The sequence below is a fragment of the Desmodus rotundus genome, chromosome 9 (assembly GCF_022682495.2).
Source record: "Desmodus rotundus isolate HL8 chromosome 9, HLdesRot8A.1, whole genome shotgun sequence".
NCBI lineage: Eukaryota > Metazoa > Chordata > Mammalia > Chiroptera > Phyllostomidae > Desmodus > Desmodus rotundus.
Window position 1 is genome coordinate 56,030,305 of NC_071395.1, and position 12,788 is coordinate 56,043,092.

Sequence of the window (12,788 nt, forward strand, 5' to 3'; positions counted from 1 at the left end):
GCTCTGTAATGTGTTCTGACTTTGGAATGCTTATGAAAGGCAGGCTTATGGGTAATGTTCTCTCCTCTCCCAGGTCTAGCACAAGCTGAGGGACCAATCCAAGTTCCAGCTCCAGCTCCTGGACATCCTAAAAATCCACCTGCACCTTCAGATCCTGGAAACTGTCTGCCTCTAGCAGCTGCTCCAGAGCTCCAGGCTATGTCAACACCAGCCACACCTGCAGCTCTGGGCAAGGGCTACATCTGGAGAAGATCCTGGAGGAGACCTGCAGGCCACATAGGACTGAGTCCCTTGATGAAGTAGCACCACCTACATGTGCACTGGCTCCTGCAGGAGACCTGCAACCCACACAGCACCCAGCCCACTGGATAAAGTAGCATCAGTTGCACCTGCCTGGCTCCTGTAAAAAACCTGCAGCCTACAGAGGACCCAGCCCCCTGGGTGAAGTACCACCACCTGCACCTGATTTGGGGAGATTTATTTGTATCCTGCTATTTTACTAAATTCATTTATCAGTTCTAGTAGTTTCTTGGTGGAATCTTTAGGGTTCTCTATATATAGTGTCATGTAACCTGCAAATAATGAGTTTTACTTCTTCCTTTCCAATCTGGATGTCTTTTATCCTTTCTTCTTGTCTGATCCCTATAGCTGGGATTTCGAGAACTATGTTGAATGAGTGGTGAAAGCGGTCATCCCTGTCTTATTCCTCCTCTTAAGAAAAACACTTCTGGATTTTCCTGTTGGGTATGTTGGCTGTGGGTTTGTCACATATGGCCTTTATTAAGTTGACATATATTTTCTCTATTCCCACATTGCTGAGAGGTTTTATCATAAATGGGTACTGGATTTTACCAAATGCTTTTGCTGTGTCTATTGATATGATCATGTGATTTTTACCCTTTATTTCATTATGTGGTTTAGCACATTTATTGATTTGAGGATATTGTACCAACTTTGCATCCCCTGAATAAATTCCACTTGATCATGGTGGATGATTTTTTTTAATGTATTGCTGGATTTAGTTTGCTAATATTTTGTTGAGGATTTTAGCATCTATGTTCATCAGGCCTATAATTTTCTTTCTTTGTCATGTCTTTATCTAGTTTTAGGATTAGGATAATGCTGGCCCCATAAAATGAGCTTGAGAGTTTGGCCTTCTCCTGAGTTTTTGGAATAGTTTGAGAAGGCCGGGTGTTAGTTCTTCTTTGAATGCTTGGTAAAATTCACCTGTGAAGTCATATAGTTCAGGAATTTTATTTGCTGGGAGTTTTTGATTACTATGGGAATATTTTTATTGCTACTTTGATTCCATTACTTATCACTGATCTATTCAGACTTTCTGATTCTTCCTGACTCAGTTTTGGAAGATTGTGTGTTTCTAGCATAAACGGTGTTTGAATGAATGGCTAACATTTAAAGGAAAAATGAAGTTTGATTCCTGTATCACCTCTAACACAAAAGTAAATTGCAGGCAGGTTAATATATAAAGAATAACACTGTAACAGTACTACAGGAGAGTATCACAGTGTGTGTTCAGACTACTGAAATGGAGGTCATTTTAAGAAACCTAAAAGACATAAAATAAAAGGATAATATAAATTCTGGAAAGAGAAATTCAAGAAAACCAAGCAGGTGGGATAATCAAAGATGTCATCTGAAAGCACTGCAGGGAAGTTGGATGTGCGTTTCCCAGTTGAAAGTGTTCACCAGCGGTGGGAAGCAGGGGAGTTCGTTGCAAATGGCCACACAGGAGGGACTCCATACCTCACTGCTGGGCTGAGAGGCTGGCACTGCACTGGGGGCAGGGAGCAGCTAAGGACAACCTCAGCAACAGCCAGGAAGGAGATGGGGGCCTCAGTCCTGCACCCCCTGAGTGAGCAAGGAAATGGTTCTGCCCAGAGCTAATGGGAAGGAATGCAGCCCTGTGGATACCGCATTGGACTTGTAACTTAGGGAACAGCAAGATAATTAAATGTGCTTTTTTTTTTCTTTTTAGAAAAGTGTCCACCAAGTGCAAGGCAGGCTTTTCAAATCATAATTGAAAATCCACTGAGGATGTAATATACAAGACAACATGATGACTATAGTTTACACTGCCATATGGTATATTTGAAAGTTGTTAAGAAGGTAGATACTAAAAGTTCTCATTATGAAGAAAAAATATTTTTTCCTTTTACTTTGTTCGTGTATCTACATGATATGAATTTAACTAAATATATTGTTAGTTATTTCATAATATATGTAAGTCAACTCATTATGCTGTGCACCTTAATTTACACAGTGCTGTATGTCAAGTTTATCTCAATAATACTGAAAAAATAAATAAAATTAGAATTTTAAAGATTTTGAAAACCCAGATGCCACGATGACCTTGCTTCCTGACAAATCTGTAAAACAAAAGGGGCTGCAGACTTGTAGAATGGGGAAAGAAACACGAATTTCAGGAACTGACCCCCCTCCCCCAGCCAAAGAATCTCTGAGAGAGCTTTAAAAAGTCTAAAATTAAAGTGAAACCAAAAGTTGCAGTAAAAAGGCAGGTTGGAGGGGGCTTTTTACCCCATTCCCCAGCTCCTACCCACCAAGTGCTCTGTTTCCTGAGCACTCTGCTTCCTCCTGAGAGTCTGTGGGGGCCACCCGGCCCTGGGGCACAGCTGTGCACGGGTGATGTCCAGGCAGCATAAAACCCTGCTGAGATGATTGTCAATGAAGTACAATGGAAAGGAATGAATTTTTCCCAGTTTTATTGACATAATTGACACATAACATCATATTCATTGGAGGTGTACAACAAAATCATCTGATGTATGTACATTTTGCAAAATGATTGTCACAGTAAGTTACATTTTGATACATGCTGCAACACTGATAGACCTTGAAAACATCATGCTTAGTGAAATACACCAGACACAGAAGGACAAATATTACAGGATTCCCCTTAGAGCTTGCACCCAGAATAGATCAATTCACAGAGGCAGAAAGTGGAATAAAGATTACCAAGAACTGGGGGTGGGGCAGAGAGGGGAGTTAGTGCTAATGGGTACTGAGTTTATGTTGGGAATGATGAAACAGTTTGTGGTACACATAGTGGTGATGAGCAGCCAACACTGTGAATGTATTAAATGCCACTGAATTCTCTACTAAAAAATGGTGAAAATAATCAATATTCTATTGGTATAATTTACTACAATAAAATTGTTGCTAGAAAAAAAGCTGGTGAGGGGAGAAGCACACACTCTCTGGGGACCTAGGGCCTCATGCCCTCTCCCATCCCCTACTATCCCAGGGCTGGAGGGTTACAACCTTGGGAAGCTGCCTCCTGCTGGTGCTAATTTAAATGTAGAAACTTAAAGGTAAAATCCTAGCTGGGGAGGTGCTTGGTGGGTGGCAGCAAACAAAGAGTGTGTGATCAGTCGGTTATGGTTCCATGGGGCCATCCCCTTTCACTCTGTAACCACTTGCCCAGCACTGCCTACCTGCCGGCCCTGCCCCAAGCACTGGCTAACTGGGTGTCAGATGGATTACAGGAACTACTTTAAAGGACACATGGACCAAATCAAGGGGGAGGGTGGAGGTGGGGGAGGGAGGGGTGTTCAGCTGGGGTGGGGTGGAGGGATGGGGAGAAAAGGCACACAACTGTAATTGAATAACAATAAAAAATTTTTTTAAAAAAGGGACATCAAGGAGCACATCTACCTTAGAAGACAGACACCAGCATATACCAGAGAGACAGACAGACAGACAGACAGAAAGACAGGCAACATATATCATCTTAAGCAGATGTGTGAGAAGGGATACACAGTGACCTGAAACAAACATGAACAGTAAACTTAAGGAAGCAGGGACTATATTAGTAACAGGAAATAAGAACAAAAATAATTTTTTAAAATATTTATTGATTATGCTATTACAGTTGTCCCATTTCCTGCCCCCCTCACTTCACTCCACCCTGTCGTGTCTGTTACTTAAAGGGGCGGAGCCTTAGGTGTTCCCTGGGTGGGGTGGGGTAATGCTGGTCGCTGTGCTGTGAGGCTGTACGTGGGGGAGGGGCCGAGAGGGAGCAATGGCGCCCGCTCCGCTCTCCACCGGACCTCGATCTTTCATTCTGCTACCCACAATCAAACTGGGCCCCTTTGGTGCTGGTTCCCGAGTGGGTGGGCTTGTGCACGCCCTAGGCCCCTGTGGGTCTCTCCAACGACCTCTCCTGTGAGGCTGGGAGTCTCTCCTGCTGCCGCCCCAACCCCCACAGGCGTTTTCAATCAGAGTTTGAGGCTTTATTTCCCCTGCGCTGGAGCCCTGGGTTGAGCGGTCTGCTTCGCTCCCCGCCATTTGTCCGGTTTATCTGTGTGCAAGTGTGGGGCCGTGGGGTGCTACCCACCGCTCTGCCTTCCCCATTCTCCGCCACTCTGAGTCCGGCCCTCTCGGTTTATCTGCGCGAATGTGGGGCTGCAGGGTCTGCTAGTGGTCAGACTGCCTGCCCCGTTTGTCCCACACTCCGCCAGCCAGTCTCGGTCCTGCCTCGGCAACACGAGTCCTCTCCACTCCATCTGCCCGTCTCCACCCATCCTACCGGTCTGGATGAATGTTTATTTTTTATTTCCTTGGTGTCGGACTTCCTTGCTGTTCGATTTTCTGTCAGTTCTGGTTGTGCGAGGAGGCACAGTGTGTCTACCTACGCTGCCATCTTGGTTCTCCTCAGAACAAAAATAATTTTAAAAATAAGTAGAAATATTAGATATCAAAAATGTAATGTGAAAAGAAATAGGTGGAAGCAGTGAGAGAGGCAGCCCTGGAGAGAGAGCCAGCCACCTGGGGTACCAGGTGAAGGGCTTCCCCAGGAGGAGTCAGGAAAGGGCCATGAGAGACAACAGTACAACAATGGAAAGGAGATTTGGGGGACAGCAGTGGGAGCATTGGCGTCTGGACAGTAACAGGCCCACCAAAGGAAAAAGAGGGGCAGGAAGAATTCCTAAGGACAAAAATGGAGATCAGTTCCCCAGGATCAAAGGGGGGTGAATGGTCCCCATTCAGAAAGTGACAGGGAGACAGAGGAGAGATACCATGCTCGGACACGTGAGCGTGATCTCTAAGTGGCTCAAACACCAAGAGAAAACCCCAAAAGCCTCCCAACACAAAGAGCAGCTACTGCCTAGGAATAAGACTGATCTCGGACCTTCCGATGGCAACACTGAGCAGCGGCAAACAAGCAAGTAGAATGTACTTGGAAGTACTAAAGGAAAAAAACCTTGAACCTACACTCTCATACACAGGCAATTTTTCATCCACATAGAAGGCAGGGATTTTAAAAAATCATCTCAGGAACACAGGTCCTCAGACACCTTCTTGCATAATGAATCCCACTGGAAACAATTCTGATTTCCTAACTGTGATTCAAAATCCAGAAGCAAAAGGGGCAAAGACATATATTTCATTATATAAAAATATGAATTGCATGGCAAAACCACCACAAAGTAACAAGATAAATGAGAAAAATATTTGCAACTTATAATACAAAGGATTATTATGCTTAATAATGAGGAACTGTTAAATATTGTGGAAAAAAATCAATAACCCAATAGAGAAATTGACAAAAGAAAACATCACAAATAAAGGAAAATGTCATTCAATATATGTAAAAAACTCAACCTAGCTTCTAATAAGAAGAGTGCAAATTAAAACTACTTTGAGATATGATCTCTCACCCATCCTAGTAACAAAAATCTAAAATGTAACCATGTGCCCCTGGGGAAACTGTAGACTGTTGCTCTAGTGCTGTGGAGTACGGTCCTGGGGAGTGGAAACTGACAGTATCTAGCCACATGGCACGTACATTTCCCCAACAGAAAAATAATACTCCATATAGACATGTAAATCACTAAACTTGCAATCTCAAATTACAAAAAGTACCACTGGGAGGATTTTGAGGAGAAATAATAATCCATAATGCTATCATACCTTCTCAGAAACCAATAGAACTGCAGGAAGTAATAGCTAGATCCATAACTTCCACACACCTCTCTCAGAAATAAAAAACCCAGCAGACACAAAAGTAAGCAGAGATGTGAAAAACCTGCACAATATAAAAAAGGTGTGTGTGTGTATATACCTCCACAATAAATAGAGAATCATATCATTTTCAGGCACTCTCAGAAAATTTATAAGAATTAAACATATAACTGCACCTAAAAGGAAACTTTAAAAATTTTAAAAACTTAGTATAATATCAACTTTGTTCTCCAACCATAATTGAAATGGAAAGAAAGGGGGAAAAGGAAAGAGAGAGGGAAAAAGAGAGGGAGAGAGAAGGGAGAAGGAGAAAGGAGAGGGAGGGGAGGAAGGAATATCAGGGGAGGGAGGAAAGGTGGAAGAGGAAAGAGGGATGGAAGGAGGGTTAGAAAGTAAATATGTATTGTTGGGAACTTCCCTGCCTGGCAGTCAGAAGCTGTAATCCTCCATGGCTAAGGCTGAATAAAGAGACCTTGGGACCCTAAACCACTAAGGAGACAAAGCTTATCTCCCTGGCAGGGGTGCTGCCTCTGTCCCCTTTTACTTTACCCTGCTTGGCCCTGGGCAGATGACTGCTTAGCCAATGACGGGTAAGATTCCTCAAGGGAGGGATGACCTAAGACAGCCATGGTCACAAAGGGGCCCTCAGGGAAGGACTTGGGGGGCTATAGAAAAAGGGGGTGATGGACCCTTGTCCCTCGGCCTTGACATAGCTTGAGTCCTCATTCTGTCTGCAATAAGTCTCCTAATCTCTCAGCTGCCTTACTTCCCCTGCCTGACTTAAGCCTGAAACAATGCCAGAGGACAGTGCAGTCCTGTGCTGGGAGGGGCAGATTCCCTGGGGTGATCAGGCCTAAGAAAGAATACATAAAATCCTGTGAAACCTGCTTTGCTAAGAATGCCTTCAATCTTCTGATAAGGGTCCAAGCATGAAGTAAGTTTGTTTCCCAAAGTTGTATAGCCCTTTAGCTAACTGACCCTGACTCAGAATAAGCCCTCAGAGTTCTTTGAATGTTATGTATTGTTTGATCATTACTGCCTGACAATGATGAATGAAGACCTTCCTTGAGGTAATGCTCCCAGAAAAGCAATAAAAGCCTGTCCAGGCAAGGGTTGGGGCACTCTCTCACTCAGAGAGTGGCCATGCTGTCCCTTTTCTCCACAGGACTCCTGCAGTCTGTGTGAATTTGTTTGTCGAATCCACAACACTGTGGATGCCGCTGGTCGGAGTCCGCATAGATGTATTACTCTTAGCAGAAAGCACATTAAAAAATATTTAAAACGGAACCACAGAGATGCTGAAATCTGTGGGACTCATTAACACAGCACTGCAGGGACAATGTGCTCACTTGCCTCTGAGCACACTTGCTGGGAGGCAAGAAACATTCAAAGTAACTGGGAGAAGCATGCAACACAACAGCTGGAAAAAGAACAAAGACCAAAGTCAAGGAAATGAGAACAGGGATAACAAAGATAATTCCAGATGAACAGATAATCAAAAAGATTAGTAAACATGACAGATACTTATAAAATACTAATAATTTTTTAATTAAATAAAATGGATATATTCACAGAGTTTAATAGAATTATACAAAAAGGAAAGATAATTTGAATAAATCAATAATTATTTAATAATTGAAATAACAGTCAAAGACCTCCTCCCACCCAAGGCAAGACACATTTAAAAAGCCTGGCTCTAGCCCCAGGTGGTGTGGTTCACTGGACTGAGTGCTGGCCTGCAAATCAAAGGGTCACAGATTCGATTCCCAGTCAGGGCACATGCCTAGATTACAGACCAGGTCCCCAGTAGGGGATGCATGAGAGGCAACCACACATTGATGTTTCTCTCCCTCTCTTTCTCCCTCCCTACTCCTCTCTAAAAAATGAATAAATGAAATGTTTTTTAAACAGAAAAAATAAAAAGCCTGGTCTGGACTAGAGTTTCCCAGGTGAGTCCTCCCAAACTCACCATGCAGAATTCCTTCTTTTCTCATCCTAATTATTCTGGAGCCACACCACCTACTACTACAGCAGCCACTTGGGGCTGTGAGCCCTTGAAATGTGGCTGGGGAACCGAATTTTAAATTTTATTTCATTTTAATTGTAATGAATAACTGATATCAGTACCACATAGGAAGACTTTCTGATGTTGTTAAGTTGAAGTTCAGCATATATTAAACTTATTCAGTTGTGGAATCTTTTCAGCTTTTTAAAAATTTACATGAAGCAAACTAAATTCACTACTTCGGGTGCACAGTTCTCTGAGTTTTGAGAAATGTACAGAGCGCTGTAATCAAGAGCACAACTGGGGTGCAAACAGGTCTGCCCCCCAAAATGTCCCTCCTGCTTCTCCTTTTTAGCTAAACCCTTCCTCTACCCCTCCACCCTGGCAACTATTGATCTGTCCTTATAGTTGTTTTTTTTCTTTTTAATTCTTTTGTCAGGTAACAGCTAGGAATGAGCAGCCAGAGGGGAAATAAAGGCAGGACCCTCGCCATTACAGTCTAACCAAGAACTTAACACAGAAGGCCAGAAGCAGAGGAAGACATGTCTCACCAGCTGACAGCAGCCCTGAGCTCGGTTTGGTAAGCTTACCATCCCCAGGATTGCAGGCAAAACAGCCCAGGAGGAGGGGAGAGTCCCTGAGACAGTGCTGAGGAAAGCAGCTTCTGTAACGATCTCACTAACATTGCCAGGCATCCTGAATGTCACAAGCAGGAATTGTACAGGAAGTGGGGGACAGCCCTTCAGATTCTATGCTGGGAAAGGGAGCTTCTGTAACAACTTCACCAACTAAGACAAAGAGCCTTTACTAACGGAGAGAGAAAGCCTTTGTAGGTGTACATTATACCCAAAGGGGAGAAGGAGGGGAACTGGCTTCTAGAAGCCAGCTGAGGTACATAACCCCTGAACCCCAATAGTTGGCACACTTAAGTTAGCTAAGTACCCACTTGTAGCCTCGGCTCAAGTGTGTAGAACAAACTTACTTACAACTTTATTTCCTCTATACGCCAGGCATTCAGACTAGCCAGGTGCCTGCTTGTGGCTTTGTGCTTGTATGTGTTTCATAAATAAACCTGCTACCTCATTTCCACTATATGTGTTGTCTCTCACTTGAATTATTCTCTTTCGAGCAAGTCAAGCAGCAGGTGGGGGAGGAAGGCCTCCTGACTCGGGTCCCTCTCTCCCCATTTGTAACACTTTATCTTTTATGCTCAATCTGCGCCAAGGCTGCCAGCCAGCTCCCTCTCTGGTCTGTCCCTGTCTTGCTTCTGAGTTCACTTTGTTCATTAGATTCCACATATGAGTGAAGTCACATGTCTTTCTCTGACTCGTGTTCCCAGGATGAAGGGCTGCACACACTGGCCGCTGGGCGGGTGAACTCCCAGAGGGGCCGGAGAAGCCTCCAGCAAACAAGCATCCTGTCTTCCCTTGGAGCACCCACAAAACTGCATTTTTAGGTCCCAAAGACCTTTCTCCACACAAGGAATATGAAGATGAGTTTGGAAAGTCAAACACATGGGAAGGATTTAATGAAGGGTTGTGGGAAATAGAAAATAACCCAGGAGTAAAGTTCACTGGATGTGAGCAGTTCAGCAAGGGGGCTCTTCAGAAGCAGGGGAGAGGTGGGAGCACTGCAGGTGCGGGCAGTGAGGCCGAAGGTGATGGGCGGAGAAAATGGAAAAGGCAAAAGGAAGATAAAAAAGCTGGCTTGGAAAGGAAAAGTCCTATACTTCAGAGAAATCCTTAAACAGTCTCTGAAATCTCCAGGAGGTGGACATAACAAGGGCTGAAAAGAAGAGGAAAACAAAAGCGGCCGGAGGTGGAGGTGCAGCAATGCACCAGAAACACCAGTTCAGACTCGCTGGTTCAGAAAACCAGCGAAGGGATCTGACTCCCGTAATGGATGTGGTGTGCTCAGAGAAAGCACAAGAATGCTGTGCGTTTGGTTGTCTGCTATTCCTGGATTTGATGGGAACCAACAGGGCCCTTGTCATCGACAGAACCCCAGTGTGTGTGCACATTATTCGCAGTCCTCTGTTTGTGCTTAAGAAAAACAAACACTTTTTAGCCTTTTCTAAAGTGACTAATTTAATTTCACGTTATTTGGTTGCATGAAGTTGCCCTTAAACACTAAGGATTATCAAGATTTCTGCACAAACTTACACCTTACTGTCTAGGACCCTTTCATCAAGGCAGTTGTGTTCTTAAGCCCCTGCCTTTACCCCATCACCCCCAAATGGTTAAATATAAATCTACATCTAAAAAAACGACCACTAACATGATGTGTATTTCCTCTCTGCAACAGGACCCAGGAACTAACCCTAGATTCATGACATTGATGAATTGAAGATGGAATTAAAATTGTTCTTCGTTTTTGAAAAAAATAAAAATATAATAAATAAAAATGGGCAAAGGGCCTGAATAGACACTTCTCCAAAGAAGACACACGGATGGCCAATAGACATGAAAAGATGCCCAATGTCACTAATCATCAGAGAGATGAAAATTAAAACCACAATGAGATATCACCTCTCACCTGTCAGAATGGCCATCATCAGAAAATCAACACACAAAAAATGCTGGCAAGGATGCGGAGAAAAAGGATCCCTAGTGCACTGTTGGTGGGAATGCAGGCTGGTGCAGCCACTGTGGAAAACAGTATGGAGTTTCCTAGAAAAATTTAAAATGGAACTGCCTTATAACCCAGCAATTCCACTTCTGGGAAGTTATCTGAAGAAACCCAAAACACTGGTTTCAAAGAACATATGCATCCCTGTGTTTACTGCAGCATTGTTTACAATAGCAAAGACCTGGAAGCAGCCCAAGTGTCCATCAGTGAATGGGTGATTTAAAAAGCTGTGGTAAATTTACACAATGGAATATTACTTGGCCATGAAAAAGAAGAAAATTTTACCCTTTGTGATAGTATGGATGGACCTAGAGAACATTATGCTAAGTGAAATAAGCCAGTCAGAGAAAGACAAATACCATAGATTTCACTCATATGTCAAATCTAATGAACAAAATGAACAAGCAAAATAGAGACAGACTCTCAGAGGAGCAAGCTGACAGCTCAATATTTGTATACGTTGCAAAATGATTTAACATCTGTCCCCATACACAGTTACAGAATCTTTTTTTCTTGTGATAAAAACTGTTAGGGTCTACTCTCTTAGCAGTAATAAGTTCATTTTTCATTGTAATATTATTGTGATTCTAAAATTATTTTATGTATTTTTTGGAATAGAGCAAACACTGTATATTCATTTTATAAGAAATTAAAATTTTTACTGTTGGAGAAAACAGATGCAAATATTAAATTTTAAAGGTAAAAAACCCCTGCAATGTTAAATTTTAACTAGAAATATCGGTATTAACTCATAATTAAATTGTGTGTGTGTGTGTGTGTGTCTGTATTTCTCTGCTCTGTCCACTAAAAGGGCCGAGAGTAACAATATCTCAGTAACAAAAGTACATCTAAACACAGATACCAGATCTTGGTTTCTATAAACTATTGGTTGGCCAAAAAGTTCATTTGGTTTTTTCCCATAAGGTGACTCTAGTAGCGCTTAGTTGTCTTTAACTTCATTCAAAACAATTTTGTTAGACTGTGTTGTGACAGCTGTCATATCAGTGTGCATTTTAAAAAACTGAATCAAAATGGAGAACTTTTGTGTAGTCATTTTAATGTTGTAAACAGAAGAAAATACATGACTTTTTTGACCTATTATGCTTTATTATTTCAAGAAAGGTAAAAACACAAATGAAACAAAAAAAGATGTGTGCAGTCTATGGAGAAGATGCTGTGATGGATTGAATGTGTCAAAAGTGGTTTGTGAAGTTTCATGCTGGAGATTCCTCGCTGGGTGGTGCTCCACACTTGGGTAGACCAGTTGAAACTGATAGCAATCGAATCAAGACATTAACTGAGAAGAGTCAACGCTACACCATGCAGGAGATGGCTGACCTACTCAGAATATCCAAATCGATAAAGTTACTGGTGAAAAGGAAAAATGTGTCTTTTATTTTACAAAAAAACCCCTAACAGATATTTTGGCCAACCCAATAAAAGAAATCAGGTTCCTTGGTGAAGTAGCTGGCTCCAGGTGTGGGGCAGAACAAGCACAAGCAAGGCTGTGACACTCTGTTGCTTCCGGCAGCCAGAAAGCTCAGAGATAAGAGGCTTCATGTCCAAAAACCACAGAAATCCTCTTAAGGGGACTCTCACTATCTCGAATTTGGGGTAATTAAAACATTATGTACCCATACTGATACTCAAAAGAGCAAAAATGAAGGGAGAAATTAAGGGCAATCTCTTCTTTTAGCAGAAGAATATCTGGAAATAGCAGAGTGATCAAATCAGAAAATCATCACTTTGCAAGCCTGCATGTAAAAATTGATTCAGGCAAAAATGATGACTGGTGCTAACTAACAGATTAGCTGACAGGTTGTTGAGAAGCGGGAAGCTCACTGGCCTGTGCTGGCACCCACAGGAGACTCAGCAGGCACATGGGGGAAAATGCACTTCTGCAGGGGAGAGACCTGGCAGCCACCTCCTCAGCCAAGTGATCACTGATCCTTGTCTTTGATGTGACACAATGTAAAGAGCATATACCACTTATGGAATATTTACGTCAAGAGTATATAACCTGAATTATCATGAGATGAAAAACAGGCTGATTACACCCAGAAGCAGAACATTCTACAGACCATATTGCCTGCACTCTTCAAAGGAGTCGTTGTCAATGAAACAAACAAAAATGAAAAGGTAGGGTGGGGTG

General features: G+C 42.7%; 1 pseudogene; it reads left to right on the forward strand.

Moving 5' to 3' along the window:
- Positions 1-8,550: 8,550 nt before the first annotated feature.
- On the forward strand, positions 8,551-9,898 carry LOC128779232 (hepatoma-derived growth factor-related protein 3 pseudogene; annotated as a pseudogene).
- Positions 9,899-12,788: the final 2,890 nt, after the last annotated feature.